Source organism: Montipora foliosa, chromosome 8 (genome assembly GCF_036669935.1).
Source record: "Montipora foliosa isolate CH-2021 chromosome 8, ASM3666993v2, whole genome shotgun sequence".
In the NCBI taxonomy this organism is placed as follows: Eukaryota; Metazoa; Cnidaria; class Anthozoa; order Scleractinia; family Acroporidae; genus Montipora; species Montipora foliosa.
Window position 1 is genome coordinate 37920159 of NC_090876.1, and position 18451 is coordinate 37938609.

Here is an 18451-nt window from a genome sequence, read left to right on the forward strand (position 1 = left end):
TCGCGTTATTCGTATCACGACGAAACGATTTCATGTCATTTCACGTTAAAAATGTGTAGTAACTATCGAGGAATTAAACTGGTATGAGTGGGTTGGAAGCGTAGAGAGAGAACTGAAAATTCATCGTCTTGTGCTAACGTTTAGGAGATGACGGCAAAGAAATGTACCAAAATGTAAAACGCACGAGCAGAGCGTGCAGAGCCATTGTTTTTGCTCACTAAACCTATTGTTTTGTAGCGTCGTCGTTTCGTAAGCTCCCTATTAACAAAATCGGACGGCCGCGTAGCGGGAGTCCGATTTGTTAAATCACGAGTATGATTACAGACCATGGACATTGGACTCCACTACGGTCCTGTTTCCAATTAATCATATCCATTACAACTTCCGAGAAAAAATTAATGCATTCCTTGTTCACTGTCTAATGTTACAAATCTGTCCATTTTGGAAAATCCGCAGTTTGGTAGGGTAAGTGGTTGTTGCTATGGTTATTGTGATAAATTTCTGTGATTGGTGGATTAAGCTGAGTGCACTTAATATTATTGGCTGATGTAACTGTCCGATTTCCGGGATCCGATTACAGCCAACTGTCCGATTTCAACCGTACACAATAATTAGTGAAAAATAAAGTAGTTAATGCACCAATCAAATTTGAGAAAATTGACTGTAATGGTCAGTGAGTAATCTCGATTTTCCTCGTGGTCTTTCCCTGCAAGTAAACGCAGAGTTTGCAAACAAAGGCAAGATCTATGACAGTGTCGCCAATTAGGTAAAACTTCCATCCATCTGTTTCTCTTGATAGCTGAGATGATTTAAAGAAACGTTCCGGATGTTCAGGAAGAAAATTCAAATTTGCCGTTGCATTGTCTGCTCACGTTTACCATAGAAATTAGCTGGGTCTAGTCAATTGCTTGCAGATCTAACCCTAACCCTAACTCGCTATGTAGCGAATGATTTAGTTTGGTTTTAGTGGCACTATGTACCTTCTGCACAAACTGGGCCTTACACCGTTCTCGCGCGGTGACGTCTAAGCTGTTAAAGACAAATATCTGGACCGCGGGATGTACAGATTCAGTTAAAATATTACACTCGGCAAATGACACCCGACTGACTTGATACGAACATTGCATTTCCTGCTGTTTTCTGCCCCATTTTCCAAAATGCACTCCAAAAAGGTAGCTTAAAGAGGAATATCTAATTCTGACCTTAAAGTTCCACATCAATATTATCGTTTTTCGATATTATTGCTAATAATAATTTCTAAAAAGATTTAACTCCAGGCTAAAGCTCTTCAGTGATTTGCGACAAATAGTAAGTTGCTATATTTTCGCAGTCTTAATTAATTGTTTGTCACTGCTTTCCCTCCCGACATTATCACCATTATGAACAAGACGTTCATTGGCAAACATTCACGATCAGGATGGTATGAAATCTGAGTATTTTTCACAATCCTTGGCGTTGTAGGCAAACATTTGTTTCATTTCACTACACAAAATCCAAGGTAAAAAAGGTCTAATTTCTTTAAGTGAAGCGCTAGAACCACATGGATCAGTTGATTGAGATTTATCTGCCATTCCAAGCTAAAAAAAAAAGAGATTATCCTCGACTATCGTTGGTTATTTCGTGGTAAACATGATTTGCTCCGGGATGAAAAAACTTATAATGTTAAGGTTGGCTGAATGCAGGTTAGCTAGACATGCACGAGGATTGCTTTTTTTTCTCTTCATTCGATAGGCTTCAAGTTCTGTTGTAGGCGGTCCGAGTTGAAGCGGAACTTAAGCTAACTTTAATAATTATCCATGGCCCACACAAGAAAACTCAGTCCTTCAATTCTACATGTAGTCGACAGATGTCAGATCATGTTCAATTTTCACTCGATGAAAGGAGCCAATTGTCAATAACAAAAAGAATAATTGGTGTTAATAAATGTATATAAAGGTGTGTTGTCAAACCCAGAAGACCATTTTTCAAAGGTCTTTTGCGGAGTCATCGAGCGCGATTTTTCCCGTCTCCTCGATCAAGGTATCACTGACTTCTTCATGTGTTTCCTTCTTTTTTTTTTATTGATTCAAGTTAGCATTGTTTTGCTTTGTTTCGTTTTGTTTTATTTTAAAAGATATTTGTCACTGGCGCATTTTAAACAGGTTCCTTGCATGAGTTACGATAAATTGACCTGACTGTCGCATACAATCCAAAGTTGTAATAATCGAAAAACGGCAACTGCTACCTCATCGCTGTAATTGGATAACTTCGACAGCAATTCGTCTTTGTTCGTGAGATTCTGGTACGAAAGGCGTCAAGATTTTTCGGCATAGAGAATGAAAAATGGTCCAAAATATATCATCAGGTGTTCACGGAGATCTCCTTTAACCTTTGATTTCGATAATTTCAGGTTGTTTCTCATAGACACGACACGACAATGAAATGTAGTAAAAATGTTACAGACGTGAACGGGACTTGCAGAGCAATTCTTCTTGCTCATTAAACGGTATTGTTTTTTACAATAGCAAACTCGCCGATATTAATGTTGTCGCTTGCCAAAAGTACTTATTACCTCTGCGGTAATTAAGAAGGGCAGTTGTCTTCCATACCACCGAATAAAGCTTAAACTAATACCAAATGTCAACAACAAACGCACCAAGTTTTTTAATTTATGAGAAACTTGTCAAAACGGGAATTTGAATTGAAGTATGATAAGTTTACCTGCCACATATATATTTTATTACTATTTGACCAGCATACAGGACTCAGAAGCATCAATTGATTAGTTGAAAACATTGAAGTGTTTTTGTTCGGAAATGCTGACTATCTTTTGTAAATTAAAGGTATCGCCCAAAAAGGTTTAATAACCAAAACGTTAAGACCATGTGCCCAAAATCTATATTTATTTCATGAATTTTCTGCGAACCTCTAAGGAACGCGGTTTAATTCCCCAGTTTAATTTCATTAAGCAGAAGATCCCGCTGCGGTCGATAAGCTGAATCAAGAGAAATAAACATGTTCTCTTGGCTGAAAAGATTGACCAATCTTGAAAGTGGTCTACACTGGGCGCCATTAATCTAATTTCATAAAATTTTGTCAACAAACACCAGTGACAGAAGGAAATTAAAACGCTTATAGTATAACGGATTGAATCAACCACGCAGATTTTAAATCCATACCATTAGTTATCTGTCGTTATTAGTCAATATTTGAGGGAGCGTTCACAAAAGCTTGTTTGGGGGGGCCACCTCCTGGCCACAAACCAATACACGATACAGAAATCAGAAGAGTGAGCGTAACAAATTAAGGCAAAAAAGAAAAACGCCTTCAAAGAGCATAACGATCTGCTACGAAACTCAGAAAAAAAGGTAAGGCAAACAAAGCCCTTAGAAAGCCAGCTATCTCACTGATACATGACACAACCTAACAAGATCCCAGGCCCGGGTCAAAGCTTTAAAAGCAGAATCACTCACTTTTACCACTGACAAGCTTATCGGTTGAAAATTAAATGGATGCAAAAGCGTGAGGGCAAAAGGTCACATTCACATTACTGCAGAGACAGGGACGGTTTTCCAGCGTTTTGTAAACTAGCGGACATATTTTTGAAAGCATTGAATGGACAGGAAATTTTTTAAATAAATAGAACACTCAGAAACGCTGTTTCCAGTGTTTCTGGAACTCAAGAATCAGTTTCCCAGGCAAGGCTGAAGTTCACTGATTTCTCTTAAGTAAGTAAAAAAAGTAGAAATAATAAAAAATATTAATAATAAGACAAACTCCTCAAATATTGACATCAAAGTACCTGACATGGAATGGGAAACCACCGGACGAAACGTCCGGTCTCCGGCCTCAAACAAAGAACCCTGGCATGCTGCAGAGAAAATCAACACCAAGGAACTAAAAATATATCATTAAGGCGAACTATTTTCTTGGAAGAAAAAATATCACACTGTAGTATGAAGGTCCAAATCTAAAGTCTCATAGAAAAAATACCATTGCTAAATGAAATCTTACTGGAAGCGCCTAAAAGAGGCGTCCATTCAAATATTCGAGAAATCAAAATCATGAGACTGAAAGGAGAAGGAAAATAGACTCCGTACAACGGATTCATCCCCATTTTCAAATACCCCCTTTTACCTCTAATTTTATGGGGACCCCCCCCCCCCCCAATTCCTCATCAGTCCCCCCCCTCCCCCACAACTGATAAATACCGGTTATTAGCAAACACAATCATACAACGGTATGATCAAAGTTCAAAGTTGCTCAACCACTGACTGCGATGATCTTCCCAACTTTCATTTCATTCTATTCCGCGGTTCAAATTAAATATGACACTTCATATGTATTCTGATATTTAACAATTATTCTACCCGGGCTTGCTGGATATGAAGTGATAGATAATCATAATCATTTTATATCCAGCAAGCCCGAGTAGAATTATTGTTTTAAAACTCCCAGGATCAACAACTCTTCCACTGAAACATCGATTTTTGTCTCGGACAATTCCGGTCTAAAACGGCTTTTGTCGGCCATTTTTTCTCAGGATTGCAAAAATGTTTTCAGCTCGCTTTATTGCTGACGCGTTCCTTGACCATGTTAGAAACAGCAGGTATATGAACTGATAGCCTGTGTCTGGGAAGCCAATGAAAACGCTGGAAATTTGATATCCGTAGTTCACTTTTTAATAAATAGATTTAGCCAAGCCTAAAAGCGGAGCTCCCGTTTCTGACCCCCGCAGAAAGCAATATAGTGTATACTTATGCAAATACTTGATGGGCGATCAGTATCCATTATATGATAAAAGGTGTTTATAAAAACGTTGAAACTGATCTAGATAAAAAATTATTAAAAACTGAATTTTCGACTGCAACTGCGGTCTTCATCAGAGTGACTAAAATATGCTGTTCGAGAGTAATATGCTGAAACTAAAATAAGAATTACTTTATCCCCAAGGGGTTCAATAATGTCTTATAGACAGAAGGGATTGGCTTCCGCTCGTTCACCGCATTTTTGTCTATTGTGGAGTGCCATGATTCCGAAAAGATTCTTTTGTGCCAATTATTGACATTCTTTTCTAGAATTTTCACATACTTATGTGAGAATTCTTATACTTATGCTTCTGCATATAGTACAAAACTAATCGTTATCAGTGTATACCGTTTTTCAGCGATCAAACACCTGTGAGCTGACAGCAGTAAACAAACAAGCCTTGCAAACAATAACCAACAATTTTAATCAACAGCTAAAACTGAAATTACATGCACAGTAACCTCTTTCACAAAATTTTCTGTTTGACTGATAATCTTTATGCGCCCAATCAAATCGAAACTTCAACACCCTTCCCCCCCCCCCCCCCCCCACCCTACTCCTTGTGTAAACCCCGGGTATTTGACTGCAGCTTTCCGTATCTAATTAATGTCTTTCCGCGTACGGCGTACTGCGTAGCCAGCATCATCAGATAAAGGGTCACGAAACATGTGTTGGTGTGTTTATAAACAAGTTTTCTTAAAGGCGACAGGGACCGACTACGATTGTTCTTTAGGAGGGGCATTTGACAGACAAATCCGACGATAGGGTAGGGACGATTTGAACACCATTTTGGGCCGAAGGGGTGGGAATTTGAACGATCAAATCGATCAAATGTTCAAATGCCCGGGGTTTTCCTGGGGGGGAAGGGGGGAGGTGGGAGGATGTTGAAGTTTCGAGTTCATTACACCCTCTCTCTTCAGTTTAGAACAACAGTAAAAAGTCAAGCTAAAGCGTAGTAATTCTCTTGCTCGACTACAATTTCACAGCCAAACAAAGCAGCCCACGACTGGACATCCATTTCACATAAAATGCCTATAAATCAAAAGGTATTAAACTCCATCCTTGGAGTTCAATTATAAGTGACGTTAAGAGGTTACGTGAAGAGGGAACATTGCCTTTGGAGTTCTGATTTTCATCTTGGGATAGTTGGTTTTCGAGTACAAAGTGTAGAATTCATAGAAATGATTCGTAGAATTCGTAGAAATGGAGCAGCTGGAATGTAGCATAACATAACAAAAAATTGTGAAGAGATAGTCCAAGATTATTCGTCACAACCGAAGAATATTTACAAGGGTAAAACCTGAGCACTCGAAGGCAAACGTCTTGGACGAGAATGCATATGAAGAAACAGCAGATTCAACCCACATATGGTGGAACTAGAAGACTAGTACTTAAAGACAAAATCGTTGGTTCACCCCTGGGTTGACTGAACAATTAAATTGGAAAACATTCATGCAAATCTTTCACTTACATCATTCTTCACTTTGAATTGAGGCACATTCAAAGCCAAGAAACGTATTGATTTGAGGCTAACGCAAAATCCACTTCGTAGCTCTGAGGCTGTCAGTCGAAAAAAAAAAAGCGATGTAAAAATTGGCCTGGTGACAGCAGGTCGATGAAAATGCCGTAGTGTTTGAGCAAAGAGCCGTGGACAATAACCCTGCTCGGTGTACGTTGGATCAACTGGCGTCATTAATATTAAAAAATTATTATAAAAAACGTTCACTGGCTATATACAGTTAAAAACTTTCGAGCTTTCGGCTGTCAGGCTACAGCCTTCAATGGAAATGAATGGAAAAAATGATGACAACTACAATATATACAAAAATAGGTGAGAAAAAAAGAATATAAAAACGGGAAAAAATATTTGTCAAAAAAACTAATTGTTCTTTTTTAAAAGAATGGAGTATTGATTAGGGAGCGGCCTAGAATTGTTATCTGCATGATCTATCGAAGCGGTGTGCCAAGATTCCAGTGTCTTGCGGGTACGAGAAGAACCCTTGTCAATCACTTGGGAATTTTTAAAGTCAATAGAGTGATTTGAAGACCAAGCGTGTTTAGCGATGTTGGAGCCTCTTGCGTAAGACTTCACATTCCTCGTATGTTCTTTTTTTCTGGTTTCAAAGAATCTGCCAGTCTCGCCAACATAACTCCATGGGCAGTCGGCACAAGATATTTTGTAAACCACGTTAGGTTGAAGATCGATCGGAGGGCGGGACTTAGGAGAGGGAAACTCCTGTTGTAAAGTCTTGAATGGCTTGCTGACAACTCGAATATCATGTTTTTTAAGGAGTCTAGTTAGAGGCTGAGAAATGCCATTAATATAGGGGAGGACTGCATAATTGGAGAATTCGGAGGGTGCAACCCATTTAAAAAACATGCAAACAAGTTCCTCAGGTGTTGGGATGGGATTTGTTCGCTGAGTAGAAGATTTCTTCTTTAGAATGTTGGAGATAACATTTTGGGGGTAATTGTTAGATCGTAGAGCGTCGATTACATGAATAAGTTCTTTCTCTTTTCCTTGTTTTGTGCTCGGGAGATTAGTTGCGCGATGTAACAAAGTCTCAGCTGTACTGGTCTTGTGTCGTTTGTCATGATGGGAAAAGAAATCTAGATACCCTTCCATAACACACTCAACAGTATCGATCAACACATCTCCTTTACCATCGAAGAAGAAAACAATAACCAGATCGCCTTTCTGGACGCTTTGGTTACTCGCAAGGATAATGATCTCATTATTGAGGTTTACCGTAAACCAACCCACACTGATAGGTATCTAGATTTCTTCTCCCATCATGACAAACGACACAAGACCAGTACAGCCGAGACTTTGTTACATCGCGCAACTAATCTCCCGAGCACAAAACAAGGAAAAGAGAAAGAACTTATTCATGTCATCGACGCTCTACGATCTAACAATTACCCCAAAAATGTTATCTCCAACATTCTAAAGAAGAAATCTTCTACTCAGCGAACAAATCCCATCCCAACACCTGAGGAACTTGTTTGCATGTTTTTTAAATGGGTTGCACCCTCCGAATTCTCCAATTATGCAGTCCTCCCCTATATTAATGGCATTTCTCAGCCTCTAACTAGACTCCTTAAAAAACATGATATTCGAGTTGTCAGCCAGCCATTCAAGACTTTACAACAGGAGTTTCCCTCTCCTAAGTCCCGCCCTCCGATCGATCTTCAACCTAACGTGGTTTACAAAATATCTTGTGCCGACTGCCCATGGAGTTATGTTGGCGAGACTGGCAGATTCTTTGAAACCAGAAAAAAAGAACATATGAGGAATGTGAAGTCTTACGCAAGAGGCTCCAACATCGCTAAACACGCTTGGTCTTCAAATCACTCTATTGACTTTAAAAATTCCCAAGTGATTGACAAGGGTTCTTCTCGTACCCGCAAGACACTGGAATCTTGGCACACCGCTTCGATAGATCATGCAGATAACAATTCTAGGCCGCTCCCTAATCAATACTCCATTCTTTTAAAAAAGAACAATTAGTTTTTTTGACAAATATTTTTTCCCGTTTTTATATTCTTTTTTTCTCACCTATTTTTGTATATATTGTAGTTGTCATCATTTTTTCCATTCATTTCCATTGAAGGCTGTAGCCTGACAGCCGAAAGCTCGAAAGTTTTTAACTGTATATAGCCAGTGAACGTTTTTTATGATAATTTTTTAATATGTTTTACCCTGGCTACGGTTCTTCTATTTTTAAACGTCATTAATATTACAAGTGAAAAAGTAAATGTTTTGAGGAAGAGCTTATAAAACGTAGATTTGGTTATTTAACAACTATTCACCGAATTGGAGGTGGTTAGTGGAGGATATTTACGAAGAGGCTCGGTAATTACCCACCAATAGGCACAGACACTGAGGTGAAAAGTTGTTTTTAGTATATACTAAAACATTGAGATAAGATAGCACGAAAAGATGATGATTTTCACTCTTTTATTCCTACAACGATTAAAATATTTTTGGGCACAAATCCCGCGCAAGTTGCTTGGAGGTCGTTAAAAAACGACCGCCGGAAATACGCCTGCGTTCGAAGGCTAAGGTCATCGCTGTTTTCGCGACCAACAATTTCTGTTTTGCACCTTTGCCATGTGAAGTATCTTTTTCTCTCCACTGTTCTTCAGGATAATTAGAAAGTGTGCGTTTTCCCAGTGGAAAACCCGGGAGGGGCTTAGTGAGAAATCTGATGGGATATGTTAGGGGCAGGATCCTCGTACAATGATGATTGAGATGAAAAACATGCTAATTAGTTCATATTGAAAGGTACGCAAAATGCCTTTTTTTTCTCTTCTGAATCACCAGTGAAGGAACAAAATATATTTCATATATTCAAAAAACATAAAAATAAATAAATAAATAAATGAAGTCCGTGAAAAAACGAAGACCGTGATGTCAGCTGTTATCTAGATCGGAAACTACAATCTGTAATGCCAATCTCATGTTTTATCATATTACGAGCGCCGAAAAGTCAAATGCATCCAAAGCTAACGATTGTTGGATCGCGCAGCGCAATATCGAGACGAGAATAGGGACTTGCGCCTGGAATTTGAGCTAAACTCAAGACAATCACCGTCTGAGAGGGGTTTCAAGTGGTCCTTGTGACATTTAATAGGAAAGAAGCTCCTATTTGGGGTACATAAAGGTCGAATTACCGGCACCGTGAACGATTTGGAAAGCTGACGTTTCGAGCGGTAACCCTTGGTCAGAGCGAATATAGTAGTAGCCTTACACTTTCTGTTGCAGCGCCTAGACCAATTGAACGGAAAAAGTTCAGGATTCGTAGAAAGCAGGTATTTTGGTTTTCAATCGAAAACTTGATTTTTTTTTTAGATACTAATAACTTCATCTGCAAACGACACGTACACTCTTGGCACGCTGTATCACTGTATTGGTATGTTGTGATGCGATTATATTTTAATTAATGGACAAGTTAATTGAATTCATCAGGTAATTGGTAGCACATTTCCGTACGGTAAAACGTCTTCTCCTCCATTGTTGTCACAGATTTAATAGCTGTCAGTGGTTCGTTGGCTCAGAAGAATAGTCCGCAACGGATCGTCAAGCTTGAAGCTTCGCAGCGACACAATCAAGGTAAGTAACTGAAAACTCATTGGAGGTTCAAATAGTGCTTTCTGACAATCATACTTTAGATCTTCTTTAAGTCATCGTTCTGTAAATATCTTTACAATATTCTTTAAATTACAATCAAATTTATCGCGTAATTATTCCCCCTGACGACTGCATTCATTCTAGAAAACGTTTTGCTCTTCTGTTAAGTTTTCTTCAAGTGGACAGATCCCACTTTTACTATTGTTCTCACGTGCAAATATAGATGAGATACAAGTACAGTCGCAAAAGAAGTGTTCCGGCAGCGATTTGAACAGAAACTCGACACTAAGAATGCAAGTAAAAATTCTTCGTTTTCGTGCAAAAAAACTTCATTTGTTAAGATTTTATTTATTTTGCATTTCCTGTCACAAATAAAACTGCGGCTTGTTACAGTAGCCATTACCGTGATGGTGACAGCTGGGATTTACAATTTTCGCTCGGCACGCAATGTTCCGGTGACTATTTGTACCTCCCTGGATGTCAGAGGTCATTTTTCTTCGTTTTCTAGCGACTGTGTGTCGAAGGTTGTGCATGCATGCGGCTTTTGCTGAAATATAACACGAAGACGAACTCTTCACCCATTAGGCCATTTAGTCTGTCGGACCGGTATTTGAGACATGTTTGCCATTCAGTGCGGACTAAGGGATAATCCCGGCATTGATTAGCGAAAATCAGATTTTTTTCACGTGTCATAGTTCATTTTTCTTAGCAAAAACGAATGCACAAAAACTTGAAAATTGTACCTTGCGCTCCAGTCATACAGTTGTTTCCATCTTGCATTCACTTCAGAAGGTAACATTCATGCGACTTCATACAAATCACCAAACGAACTTCAGGCTGTTTTCATTTAGATGTAGATAAGCACTGCCCTAGTTTTGTTGTGTTTTCCCCATGATACATATTCGGTCACAATACCTGAAAAATATGGCTCTTTGTGCTTTAATGTCTCAATTCTCAATTCTCGCTGTACGTTTCGGTAGCTTTTTTCTTCAATCCTCTTATCGGTGACCTTCGCTTTCTACGTCATAGTTGTGCAATCCAACATACACAGTACGTGACATCTCCCTCCTCCTAAAGGTTCTGTCTTATGGTGACTGAACACAGTTTTGAAGCACTCACTCGTACTTTCATTTCTGCCATATTTATGCGTTTTTCGCCTGGAAGCTCAAACTTGGTCACTGATAAGTGACGCTCACATGGTTCATATGGGGTAGATACTTAGCACTTCACATTACACTCTAATCAGTTAAGTCTGTTCAAATATAAGTGCTACACGGCCAACGTTAGCAAAAAAAACGTAATCCCTCCTTGTACTTGCACATGTTCATTGCCGTGACTTTAACATCTCCAGTTTCCACAACCTGCTCCCGTCTGACCTTGTGGCTCAGTCGGTAGAGCAGCGGTGATCTAACCCGAAGGTCGTGTGTTCAATTCCCACCCTGATCAGAGTTTTTCTTTGTCCTTGTGTGGGCCCATTTCGATCAGTAGGGCTAACGCTCACATGGTTCATATGGGGTAGATACTTAGCACTTCACATCACACTCTAATCAGTTAACACTAAGTATAGCCTGTTCCAGACTCTCGGATAGTGGGGTCGGCACGAGTAGAAAGGGAACGCGAAAACAAGACACGCGCGCCATCCCCCACGCGTATAGTCATACTCGTTTCTCATATTTGCGCTTTCCCTACTATCTCGGAGCCTGGAACAGGCTATGATATGTACCACCACTGGTCGAGAAGGAAACAATCGCATCAAGCCTTTGAGATTTCTTTAATAAACAATATATTATTCTGCAAGAAAAGATTACACAATGTTCTAATTGGCTCCAAAATCTAAGCTAAACCGGAATCACGAAAGCATGAAAATTGGTCAAATCATAAAACAAACATAATAAACTGAAGAAAAGAAACAAAACATTGTCGCACCTGAAGAGTGGATCTCTCTAGCTTGTAAGAACTTGAGTATCAAAGAAATAAAAACTATTCGTTCGTGTCCATAGGCTTATCGCAAGTGAAAAACTAAAGCTAAGAAAGTTCACTAAAAGCAACTTAAATCAGTCTATAAAACTGTCAATCAACGAAATCGCCGGATCAGCAATCAATCATAACTCATGATTAGTTCAATGTAAAATAGACATAAAGTCACGTAAATTCCAGTACATTTGGCGGAAACTTTGGACGTTTAGACCAACCACAAAGGTTTATATTTTTTGACAGTTGGCTGTTACCATGGTAACGCATCTAGATTAAGTCAAAGCCTCAAGGATACATATTCCTCATTTATGCAAAATTCACTCATTAGTTTTTTTGCAGCCTTTGCTCGCTTAAAGACTCTGTCGAACGGCATGCCTCACGAGCGTTTGTTTATGTTATATGAAGGGAAAAATTAAGCGACACTTTGTGTCCTTTCCTTTTAGCGAACGGAAGAGAATGTGGCTTGAAGAATAGAAATGTATATTTCCAATAAATAAAGCAAAGCGCGGCTCTAAAACACTAATCAAAGATAATAGGGTTTCCTCACTTAACGCGGCCCACATCGCGACAGCGATACATGGATAAAGTTGATAAATATGACATTTTATTGTCTTAGATTCTTCATTCTTCTTGATAACGATTTTTGGTTTTCAACACTCATGTTTTGTAACAAAAACAAAAGAAGACATTTGCACAATAGTCAATTCCCGGAGGATTGGGTTGGGACAAAAACATGGCCGCTTTTTTTGTGCTTAGGGCACTAACATGGCGGCCGTGAGGTCAGGTGAAAACCGAGAATATGAACAAGAAATACTATTATTTTGTTCGATACTATAATATTTGTGGCAATCAGTAGTTCATAGAGGCTGCTGCAACCGTTGCAATCGAGTAGAAAATACTTATAGTGCATAGTTCATGCATTTGTAATATCCAGGCTAGATCATTGCAATTCCTTGTTATTTGGCCTTCCTAAATAGCTTATTCAGCGCCTACAACGTGTTCAGAATTGTGCAGCTCGACTTGTCTTACGTGGCCGGAAGTTTGACCACATCACACCCTTTTTGAAAGACCATCATTGGCTTCCAATTGATCAACGAATCATTTTTAAAATTTTATTCCTCACGGTTAAAACCATGAACAATTTAGCCCCTGATTACGTTTGTGAGCTACTTCATCGGTGTAAAACTCGTGTACACCTGGAAGATCATTGCGCTCATCAAGTTTAAACCTTTTACTGCTTCGGCCGTCTAATTTAAAGTCATATGGCGATCGAGCCTTTTCAGTTTGTGCCCCGAAGCCATGGAATAGCCTTCCAGAGCACATCAAGCAAGCCACAAGTGTTTATGCTATTGAAAATAGTCTTAAAAATTTTTTTTTTAAAACACATTTTTTGTTCTGATTGACTCTCTTTCGCTTTTACCTGATTCTACTGTCTTGACTTTTATTTTTAAGTTTCTACATTGTATTGATTGTAAAGTACCGTAGAGCTTTTGTTAAGGCGCTATATAAGTGTATGAATTATATTATTATTATTATTATTATTATTATTATAGTCAATACCAGGAAGCGAACGTTTGACCCCGACATAAGCTTTGTAAGACACAAAATCATTTGAGCCACAGGTTTGGTGATATAAGAACAAATGTAGCTCACTCAGTACAAACAATGACTTTAGTCAATGAAACTCGAACTCCAGTGATCCCGAACTGACTTCCGTGGCTCAGGTCTCCGAGGTTTTCATTCTGATATATGTGCAAGTTGCCATAGTCACTTCATCGCCGTCCAACTGCTCAGTTATCCATTCGTGTTTTTCACCGTTGACAAGGCAAATTCGCGCCAGATAACGCCAGATAAATACCTTAACGCCAGATAAATTTCTTATCACATCAACACCACTACGGGATCACAGAGCGACTAAATTCCAAATAATGTTCGGCTTTCTATAATCTTCTCATGTGCTGGGCTAGATGTGTGGCTACGGCCGTTATGGCTTGATGCCGATCGTATTTAATTGTGCACTCTCATTGGAGAGAAATCGCAGTGTGATCCCAGAGTGGAGTCACTCTGGACAAGCCCTGATAACACTTTTCGGATTATTGTCTCACTGTCTATTAAAATTGTCTTCTGCATCTCCGCAACAACCTTTTTGCACAGATCGTTTGTTTCAAAAATATTTTCCAGTTCCTTTATTGTCTCTTTTATACCTTCACCGAGTGCACTGATCACAAGAGGCACAACTCTGACTTTGAAACCAGGTCTTCGCTCTCCAAGTTCAAATGCAAGCTGTCTGTAGTTTGATTTTTTTATAAATTCTCCTCTTTTCGATGTTATTTTCTTGTGTGCACGTTATATCGCATATCCAGATATTCTTCTTTTCCTTTTCTTCAAGTATCAAATCTGGTCTTCTAGATGTTGTCGTCTTTCTCAAATTAAACTCCCAGCCCCACACCAGCCTTGCTTGAGAATTTTCCAAAACATTGACCATTTTTCCTGGTACCATTTCACATTCTTATCTAACAAATTGTATTCCTTTGCCCAGGAAACGGCCATTATCATTAGCGCTCTGTTGTGTCTTATTACATAATCACTACTTGCTATCGTTTTGCATCCAGGCAAAAGATGTTGTACAGTGTCTTTTTGTTACCCCTCACAATCTGCACTTACAGCTTTCAGTGAGTCCCCTTGCGGCTTTCCGTGCTCTAGTTTCAATCATTTGCTCTAGCATTGACATAATGGCTGATGTCTTTTTGGGTGTCAAATTTTGTTCAAGCCATATGTTGCACTTCTGGTCTTGCTTTTTATAAATTTCACTTTGCATTTCTTTCTGATGGTAATCTTCCTCTTTTTTTTTCTTCCTCTTTTTTTTTCTTCTGTGCCTTTTTTGAAGCATGGTTTCACCAATTTCCAAGCTTGTTTACATGCTTTGTCGAATATGTTCCCTTCCAATATTTTGCTTTCCCCCTTTCCCCTTTCAATTCCACTGTCTTCCCTTTCGATTGCATTGTTATTGCTTCATCCTTAATTGAGTTGTTCTCTTTCATCATTTCTCGTTTCCCGGCTGCCTTGCTCCATCTGTTGTCAGACATAGACATGTAACATGCTACACGTAATCTCGATTCTTCGGATACATCCTTTAGTGATTTCAGCCCTCTACCTCCTGCACTCCTCTTCATGTACAATCTTTCATCGCTTGCTTGTCGTCTTAGATGTTGTTCTTTCTCAACTCTCTTTTAATGACTTGATTTAGTTCTGTAAGTTTAGATTGAGTGAATTTGCACACATTCATTGGGTATGCTTCTACAGGTATCACTTTGGTATTTATAGCTCTGATCAAGTTCTTCTAGTTCAACTCTGTCTTAGTTATGATCTTTATCCCTCTACTAACTTCTTCCTTCACTCTATTGAGCACTTCTTTGGTCTTAATTCCATGGGCCTGCTCTGCTCCTAAGAACTTGTATATCTCATTCTGGTCAGGGTTCACAGTTTTCATTCTTTCATGCAGCACCTGCAGTCCTTCCCCTTAAACCATCTTTCCCCTTTCAAAAACAATTTCAGCACACTTCGCTACTCCATATCATGCACCTGTATCATTGCTTGCTTGTACAATCATCTCATTGACATCTTTCAAGATCTTATGACTCTCCTGATATTTTTTCAAATCATCTACAAACAGGCTATGAGTGCGTTTAACATCTCTGTTTCCTGGCTCACCCATACGGTATCCTTTCGATTCTTGAAGGAGTTTACATAATGGGACTTCAGACAAGCAGAAACCAAAAGGTGAGTAGCTGTCTCCTTAAAGAAAATCACACATGATTTCGATTTTAAATGTCCTGGTTGTTGATTCCATCCATTTTGTAATTGCTTCAGGATTTCCTTCTCTTTTGTTGTTGCTTTCCTATTCTCAGTCCTTCTAGGTATCTCATTGCTGGCTCTTGCTGTTTGTTGTCTGAGTTTTTTCATCTCTGCCTTGAGTTCCCTCTCCCGTCTGTTTCCATTTGATGGTTTTTGTTTTCTTTTGGCCTTTTGTCTCCTTTAGCACTATTCCTGTGTTGATCGCAATAGCCTTTCCCATTGCATAAACCTTGTCTGTAATCTCAGGAATGTTCTCGTCTCCATGCAGGTACTGGTCTAGTATCCTATGATCGATTCTAACAATCTAATCACATATCGTATTTCTTGATGAAGACGTTTTGGCTTCTCTTAGTTCTTTTCAGTGGTTTGGTAGGCTGAGTAGCGCCTGATCTTAGGTTATACGGTTTAGTCTCCAACATAGGCGACTGCACCAGGAATGCCAATGGGTGTTCTCTACTCTCCGCCATCTCTGTCATAAAATTCTATCCGATATTGTTTCATCATGATTGATAATATGAGCAGTCCAGATAAATAATCTTAAAAGCCTTGTTTTCAATTTATTCAATGCTATCCCAGAGGTACTCAGGGATATTTTTGCCAAACTTTCACGGCATGTTCACTACTCCTATAGACACTCAGTAAGTCCGATGTGTTCATACTCGGTCTTTTCAGAAGTCGTAAGGCATAGAGCTTCTTGAATGCCTCAGTAACGATGCATTTTGCGGGAAAATAAACAACAGACCATATCGGCTAACTCAATGTTGTGCCCAATTCAAACCTTTTGGGAATAAAACGTTTTGTTCCAGGTATTTCCATTTCATTTAAATGTGAATTCTATATTAGAATACAGTTAGTAATACACAAAGAATTTTAACCCCGGGAGATTTGAATAAGGTACAACATTTGATCCATTGGCCGTGTTTTCACGAGCGGTTTTTCAGGTCGCTTAGCGAGTGAAAACCGAAAATTCCGTGAAAACAGACAGTTCCTTTCCCAGCTCACTTAAAATTAAGCGAGTGGGCAAATCTCGCTAGAATTCTTATTAAATTTAAGCCACCAAACCAAGTAGCTTAAGCGAGTTCATGGTAATTACTTTCGGTCAATGAGTTATTCAAATCGGAAATACAATAGGCGTGCTATTTTTATTATTTTTATTATTGTATTAGCACGTGCTCTCTCCTCATTTAATCTTACCCGTGAAAACACGTAACATTTTTATGTCGCTTTACAAAGTCTGCAAACAAACCACTTTCAGGAATGTTGAGCGAGACAACGGCTGTCGTGAAATCACGGCCAATTTTCAATTTTTCCACAAAACTATTTTGGAAACAGACACTTTTCCAACGCTGATGGGGACAAACCTGAAACCAGATTCTTACTCTAGGGCAATGCACTCTTGGTAGAACAGCCAACAGCGGTTGGTCTCAAATTTTTCAAAGAATGAGCATGCGCAGCATTTTGGAGGGTTTTCACTTTTAAAGCACCATGCCGTTAATGTAATGAAAGCGAATTTAGGCCGCATTTCCGAGACCATCGCGCGAACAAGAAAAACATTTTCACCATATTTGTTTTTTTTTAAATCCGCTCCTGCCTTTAAAAATGGATACCGTTGACCGCGGAAAAATTGTGGACTGGTCAGCCACCTGAAATGGATCAATCTTCTCAATTCGCTTATCAATCTCTTGTTTCCCTTTCTTAGTTTGGTCTAGGCAGTTGCACTGCATTCAATCAAAAGTTCCCTTTTGTATTTCCGAATTGGTTTATTATGGAACTAAATGCGCATCCACGTGTGGGTTTTATTATTTTACTTTGTTATTTTTTTATGAGTTTAGGGCTTTTAAACAAGGCAGAATTGTCAATCTTCCCAAGCGCTGCCGAAAAGCGTTGAACATGCTCTCGGCATCTGGTGAAGAGTCATGCGTGCGTAAGAACCGGCGGAAAAGATTTGCAATTTGGCAAAAGGGTTTGAAGAGGGCGGCTCCATCAGTACCAATAACCTTTCATGTTCGCATAACCCGCTCTTATAAAAATGGAAAGTCTATGCACTCGAAAGTCAAGGGCCGCACTGAAAGGAGTTCACGTTTCAAAGAAAAGTGCTTCCTGAAGTGTTTCGAAACTGCGCCTTTCCTTTTGACATAAGATAAATATTCAGAATGTTATCCTTTTGGGAAATGAGTACCTTTTCAGAAGTGCCTTAAAAAGGACTGAAGAAACAATTAACACTTAACATTAGACTTTAACTGGTACCTTTTTAGGTAAGGGTTAGGGTCATCTGAAATTTGCATGCAAGAAATTCAGACTATGGCTAAAATTACAAGGTTATGTTCTAAGCTATCAAGATTGATCGATTTATGTTTTGAGTTGGGCTCTTAGTCTCTTAACCAGTTTTATGGAAACTTCCCTCTCGCACAATAAAAGATTATCTAATTTTATTTTTTTATCAATGCACGAGCAGGCGGAATTCTGCGAATCCTTCAATCTGATTGGCTCTGGAAGCGGGCGGAATTTTTCTATCTTGCCCGCCAAACCACATGATGGCGCTCAAGAAGAAAATCGGACAGATGCCTTCTCTCGCTTCCCAATCTATAACTCAAGTGAAGCTATGATCTTCGCAGTTATGAACGCAATTTTTACAATTGGGTAGAGAAGCCTGAAAAATTCAGGCGCAAATTTTTCGGTGCGAGGTCACGGGTTGAAATC

General features: G+C 39.1%; 1 protein-coding gene across 7 annotated transcripts in view; it reads left to right on the forward strand.

Moving 5' to 3' along the window:
* Window positions 1–18451, forward strand: part of LOC138012879 (D(1) dopamine receptor-like) — a 102611-nt gene that overhangs the window by 7191 nt on the left and 76969 nt on the right. For 3 of the 7 annotated variants that reach the window (XM_068859805.1, XM_068859799.1, XM_068859806.1), the window contains exons 3-4: window positions 9644–9704; window positions 9818–9904. The gene's annotated coding sequence lies outside the window, so the exon portion shown is untranslated. Of the gene's footprint in view, window positions 1–1972; window positions 2020–8937; window positions 9077–9269; window positions 9604–9643; window positions 9705–9817; window positions 9905–18451 lie in introns of those variants that run through there. The other 4 variants (XM_068859800.1, XM_068859801.1, XM_068859803.1 and 1 more) reach the window with 4 other exon arrangements.